Here is a 7255-nt window from a genome sequence, read left to right on the forward strand (position 1 = left end):
AGTGAATAAAGCAGAAATAGATGTTTTTCTGGAACTCTCTTGCTTTTTTGATGATCCAGCGGATGTTGGCAACTTGATCTCTGGTTCCTCTGCCTTTTCTAAAACCTGCTTGAACATCTGGAAGTTCACGGTTCACGTATTGCTGAAGCCTGGCTTGGAGAATTTTGAGCACTACTTTACCAGCATGTGAGATGAGTGCAATTGTGCGAGAGTTTTAGCATTCTTTGGCATTGCCTTTCTTTGGGATTGGAATGAAAACTGACCTTTTCCAGTCCTGTAGCCACTCCTGAGTTTTCCAAATTTGCTGGCGTATTGAGTGCAGCACTTTCACAGCATCATCTCTCAGGATTTGAAATAACTCCACTGGAATTCCATCACCTCCACTAGCTTTGTTTGTAGTGATGCTTTCTAAGGCCCACTTGACTTCACATTCCAGGATGTCTGGCTCGAGGTGAGTGATCACACCATCGTGATTATCTTGGTCTTAAAGATCTTTTTTGTACAGTTCTTCTGTATATTCTTGCCACCTCTTCTTAATATCTTCTGCTTGTGTTAGGTCCATACCATTTCTGTCCTTAATCGAGCCCATCTTTGCATGAAATGTTCCCTTGGTATCTTTAATTTTCTTGAAGAGATCTCTCGTCTTTCCCATTCTGTTGTTTTCCTCTATTTCTTTACATTGATCACTGAAGAAGGCTTTCTTATCTCTCCTTGCTGTTCTTTGGAACTCTGCATTCAGATGTTTATATCTTTCCTTTTCTCCTTTGCTTTTCACTTCTCTTCTTTTCACAGCTATTTGTAAGCCCTCCCCAGACAGCCATTTTGCTTTTTTGCATTTCTTTTCCATGGGGATGGTCTTGATCCCTGTCTCCTGTACAGTGTCACAAACCTCAGTCTATGGTTCATCAGGCAGTCTATCTATCAGATCTAGGCCCTTAAATCTATTTCTCACTTCCACTGTATAATCATAAGGGATTTGATTTAGATCATACCTGATTGGTCTAGTGGTTTTCTGCACTTTCTTCAATTTAAATCTGAGTTTGGCAATGAGGAGTTCACGATCTGAGCCATAGTCAGCTCCCAGTCTTGTTTTTGCTGACTGTATGGAGCTTCTCCATCTTTGGCTGCAAAGAATATAATCAGTCTGATTTTGGTATTGACCATCTGGTGATGTCCATGTGTAGTAGAGTCTTCTCTTGTGTTGTTGGAAGAGGGTGTTTTCTATGACCGGTACATTCTCTTGGCAAAAGTCTATTAGCCTTTGCCTTGCTTCGTTCCGTATTCCAAGGCCAAATTTACCTGTTACTCCAGGTGTTTCTTGACTTCCTACTTTTGCATTCCAGTCTCCTATAATGAAAAGGGCATCTTTTTTGGGTGTTAGTTCTAAAAGGTCTTGTAGGTCTTCATAGAACCGTTCAACTTCAGCTTCTTCAGCATTACTGGTTGGGGCATAAACTTGGATTACTGTGATATTGAATGGTTTGCCTTGGAAATGAACAGAGATCATTCTGTCGTTTTTGAGATTGCATCCAAGTACTGCATTTTGGACTGTTTTGTTGACCATGATGGCTACTCCATTTCTTCTAAGGGATTCCTGCCTGCAGTAGTAGATATAATGGTCATCTGAGTTAAATTCACCCATTCCAGTCCATTTTAGTTCGCTGATTTCTAGAATGTCGACGTTCACTCTTGCCATCTCCTGTTTGACCACTTCCAATCTGCCTTGATTCATGAACCTGACATTCCAGTTTCCTATGCAATATTGCTCTTCACAGCATCAGACCTTGCTTCTATCACCAGTCACATCCACAACTGGGTATTGTTTTTGCTTTGGCTCCATCCCTTCATTCTTTCTGGAGTTATTTCTCCACTGATCTCCAGTAGCATATTGTGCACCTACTGAGCTGGGGAGTTCCTCTTTCAGTATCCTATCATTTTGCCTTTTCATACTGTTCATGGGTTCTCAAGGCAAGAATACTGAAATGGTTTGCCATTCCCTTCTCCAGTGGACCACATTCTGTCAGTTAACCACAAAGTTAACTAGAGGTCAAAAGAAGTTCATTGGAATTTGATTTTAGGAGATTCTGTCAAAATGCGTCAAAGCGTTTAGAACACTGTCAGATGAGATCATAGGTCACTATGAAACAATAGTATTCACTTAGACAAAGTAACAATAAAGATTTAAGAAGCTAATACAGAACATATCACTTAAGAGGTAAAGAAACTTAATATCTGTTGTCAAAGGCAGTTCAACATCCCCAGAAAACTTGTACCATGCATAGAGCTCTGTTCTCAGGATCCACTTTTCACAAACCTTTTTTATCACTCTATATTCATCACTTTATTTTCCCATTCAGAAACAGACACATGTAAGTCAGATCTACTTTCTTGTTCCTTAATAAAATGCAATTCCATTCTTCATGACTTATTTACTCAAAACATACATCTGCTTTCCTTAAGCAACTGTAAACTGTCCTTTATATTAGCATTCTGCTGATTGGTGAACATAAATGCCAGTGATAATTTCTAAAACTTTTTTACTTTCTTATAAAGAACATCTCAGGATGATACCAAACATATCCAGTAATAGTTCTAAGTGTTTTGTTTCTCTGTTTTAAAAAAAAAAAAAGCCAGTGTTTAGTAATTATTGGTTCAGCATCTTATTTTATTTGGACATGGCCTAATTATTTAAACTTCCATCATTTAGCTTAATTAAGTACAACTCTAGAAATGCAGGTCACCAAAACCTGGAGAAACTATTTTAGGTAGAAATTCATAAAGCATAATTATCCCTACACCTCTTCTCTCATTTACATTTTCTTTCCTGAAAAGTTTCTTCACACCAAGTTACTTTGTAAAGTGGGTTCAATATCTGGCCCAAATATGGAATATGCTGTTGCCAGAAACCGATTGCCCTTACATTTCTATGTTCTTTAGCCCATTATATTCCCAAAACTTTATAGTCTGGGTGGGTCCATGAATTTTGGAAGGATTAATCTCCCGTCCCAAGCATCAGGGTCCCAGTCTACGCCTGCTTTAGGTATTACCAGATGAACTTTCTTTTATGTTAACCTTGCTGTGCCACTTTTGATATTTAGCTTACATAACCTTTATGGTGGCTTTTTCAGCTGCCAACTTAAATGTGGAGACTAGGTCAGCTAAAATATAATTTTGACAAGGACAGTTGTCTTAGCAAATCACATACTTATTTTTGCAATTGTGACTTCTCTTCAACCAATTTTAATTTTTGGTTTCATGTACCTTACAGTAGCCTAAGAGACACATTCTTGTCCTTTCTAAATTGATGCACACCCCAAGCATACAATAACTTCAAAATGTTCAGCCCGCTTTAATTCAGAGTCCCAATTTTCACACAATCCAGTGAGGGTGCCGTATTCAGTAGTTAATGAGCACTAAGGGAAATCTTCCCATTCGGGAATGAAAACTTCATTAATTTTAGCCTCTTTCCTATTAGAGTGGCATTTTGTTTCACAAATCCTTCTCACAGTGATAATTTATGTTTTGCCAAAAGTTTTACTTTTGTTTCAGGTTCAAAGGATTCATGAACAAAAGAAACCACTTGTTACACACAATTTCAATATTTAATAGAGGATTATTTAACTTAATTTCAATATACAGTCTTTAAAAGAAAAGAAAAATAGAAACAATAGAGAAGAGTAAGACCACATACATCACCAAATTGGACCAGTGCTCATCCAGCCTTGAACAGCATGCTGGGAAGTCTCAAGTAACAGCAATCGAGTCTCAGTGGGGAACAGGTCCCATGCGGTGTGTCCGCTCCACAGATGAAACTTCACATTGCAGTTTGGGGGGTTCTAGCTTATAATCCTAAGCTGCAAACTGATATGCACATCATCAGTGTGCATGCAAAAATGCAGTTCTGCTTTTACTTTAACATGTGTACAGTGCTCTTTGTTTTTTCTCATGAGTCATGGGATTTTGTTAAACTCCAGGCAAGGCTGGCCAGACCTCCAGGGCTCAAGAATTCTAAGACTCACTCCCTTTCTTATCTAAAGTGCCACCTGACTAGCTGTGCTTATGGGCAGGCATGGAACCAGGGCAGTGTCCAAGCAGGTCAGAAGCAAGGTCAGAGGCCTGCTCTCCTGCTTCTGAAGCCTAAACAAGATTTCATCCATTTTAATTTCCCTAGAGTTACTAATTCAGAAAGTTAATCTCCCTAAAACTCAGCTTCCTCACCAGTAAAATGGGACACTATGTGGCAGTACTTTGCTTAACATTTCAAATGCATTATCTCACCCACGCACCCCTGTACAGAAGCTACGTAAGATGTATTTGTTATTACTGTCTCTGATTTACATATTAAAAACTGAGATTTAGAGACGACAAGTAACTTGCATTAGTTAAGCTGCTAATAACATGTGGTTCTAAGCCCCAGCTGTCTAGATATCAAGTCATTGCTATCAAATAGTATACCACAGGGACAGAGATCCAGATTGAAAGATTAGCAACCTTCTTCCTAGCTTTAAAATTTGACTATTCTACTTAATGGTCACTATACTTTTATATAATTCTGATCTTTCCACGTGAGAAAAAAGTTCCTATGTAATCTTTGAGATGGTTTATCTTTCCCATACAACCATATCTTCTCATTCTTCCGCCCTCTTATATGTTCCACCTTCTAAATGGTAATTTTTCAAATGTAGGCCTCACCACTGATAATCGTGTTGACTACATATAATATAGGAAATATTACAAACTTCATTATCAGTTGTATTGATTTCCTTTCGATAATACAGAACATGTACATAAAATCTTGATCAATATATCAATTTGCCTTCACTTATATTCAAAGTGCTACTACCTGAATGTTTTTGCTCCCTCCCAAATTTAATATGGAAATTATAACCCCCAAAATGATAGTATTAGGAGGCAAAGTCTTTGGGAGGTGCTTTGGGAATGGGATTAGTGTCTTTATTAAAGTACAAAAGAGCTCCCTTTCCTCATGCACCATGTGAGGATGAACAATAAGAGGTACCATCTATGGACCAGAAAGCAGGCCTTCACTAGATACCAATCTGCTGGTGCCCTGATCTTGAAATCCCAGCCTCCAGCACTGTGGGAAATAAATTTCTGCTCTATCAACCACCCAGTCTTTATATAGCAGCTCAAATAGGCTAAGACACAGATACTATACCAGTAGTTCCTAATGAAAAAGGAGTATATGTTCTAGGGATAGAAAATGATTATTGGGTAATTGCTTTTCAGAAAACAAATTTAAAGTTATGTCTAATGTACTTAAGTCTCAGTACTCAGTCTGAGTACTGAGTCTCATGTCTAATGTACTAAAGTCTCAGTACTCAGACTCAGTACTAATGTCTAAAGTACTCAGTCTAACACTGAGTACTGCTGCTGCTGCTGCTAAGTTGCTTCAGTTGTGTCCAACTCTGTGTGACCCCATAGACGGCAGCCCACCAGGCTCCCCCATTCCTGGGATTCTCCAGGCAAGAACACTGGCGTGGGTTGCCATTTCCTTCTCCAGTGCATGAAAGTGGAAAGTGAAAGTGAAGTCACTCAGTCGTGTCCAACTCTTAGCGACCCCATGGACTGCAGCCTACCAGGCTCCTCCACCCATGGGATTTTCCAGGCAAGAGTACTGGAGTGGGGTGCCATTGCCTTCTCCAAACACTGAGTACTAGTGCAACTAAAACTGTGGCCCAGACAGAAAACATTTATAAATAAGGGAAGCAGAATCAGAAAACAACATGATAAAAGTAGGCATGATGGCATATTTATTTGAAAATTTCTCCAAGACAGGATACAATGGCCACATAAAAACCTTACCTTACCCTGTGCTGTCAGCATTGGGCACAAAGCCATATGTTGCTACGTAAAAACTTATATTAAGTAAAATTCATACTAAACTTTCAAAGTTGCATTAGCCATGTTTCAAATGCTTAGCAGTCAAATTTTTGTGGCTCCCATCATGAACAATGCAGATATAGAATATTTCCATCATTGCAGAAAGTTCTATTAGATAATATTGATCTAGTCTAAGATGTCATTTAAATGTGATTTTGGACTCAAGCAGAGGGGTAAACAATGACTGTTAAAGATGTAAGAAAAATAGAATACTAAAACATAATTTGTATGTTGGTGACATTTATTGATACTTTGAAAGCCCCCCACTTTCTATTAGTATTTTATATTGTTGGAACAAGTATAACAGGACTCCAGTTACTTTATCTTTTGAACATAAAATAGCTATGATAGAAGACAGCTCGACAGCTCATTGTTTGAAGACTATGTCAGGCACACAGGACAGACACACACACACACAACACTTTGTCATGAGAAAAACTTTTAAAGTTAGCTATATTTGTAACAAGACACCTGTCTACTATGGAATGTGATACAATCCACACCTACTGAGAAAGTGACCTGCAAGTTTTTGTCCATTACATTTTTTTTAATGACCTAATTGAAAACGACTGGCAGGACTTAATGATACATTATAGATGTGATGTAAGGTGCTTTAAATTGATTCAACATTGCTTAAACACTAAAGTGATTAATGATTATTCAATCAAATCATACACTCATCCCTCACCTGAATTTTTGCTACCCTCCCAGGAAATCTGTTGCCAAATTTGTGGTAAGACCAACCACAAGGCAACATCCAGAAAAATGACAATAACATCGTCACAAGGTAGGAATCGTCAAGTGTGTAAAAAAGCAGTGTTTTTTTTTTTTCCTCTAGAAATGTGTCATACATCACTTTTCTTTGTGAAGTTCATTAATGTCTATAAAGCAATAGCACAGTGGATTTAAACAATTCTTCTAAAATCAAAGGATAGTCATATGATTAGAGCTGTTCCTTGTCTTTGGGGAGTAAAGAGAAGATAGGCATTGAGAACACCAGGAAATCTGAGCTAAAACTAAACTCTATGATGTTGCATTTTCAGTTTTGTTTTCTGAGCCACGAGGGGCCATTCTTTGAATCTAGGGGGCCTAGTTAACTAACACTCATCACCTTGTGCTTAGAGGCCAGCTTTTATGTATTTCCAGCTGTTGGCTGCTTTGTTAAATCTGGGAGTGCCCCCAAACTTATAAACCCTAAGCATTCCACACCTGGGATGTTGGACACTAGTATATTAGTAAAATGTATGAATTTAGGGAATCCATGTCTTTTCTCTGAATTTAGAATCCAACAATGATTAAATCATAGTGTAAGAAAACTGAAATATTCACAATGAGGTATTTTTCAAAGCAACTG

This window comes from Bison bison, unplaced genomic scaffold (genome assembly GCF_000754665.1).
Source record: "Bison bison bison isolate TAMUID 2011002044 unplaced genomic scaffold, Bison_UMD1.0 scf7180017864260, whole genome shotgun sequence".
Lineage (NCBI taxonomy): Eukaryota > Metazoa > Chordata > Mammalia > Artiodactyla > Bovidae > Bison > Bison bison.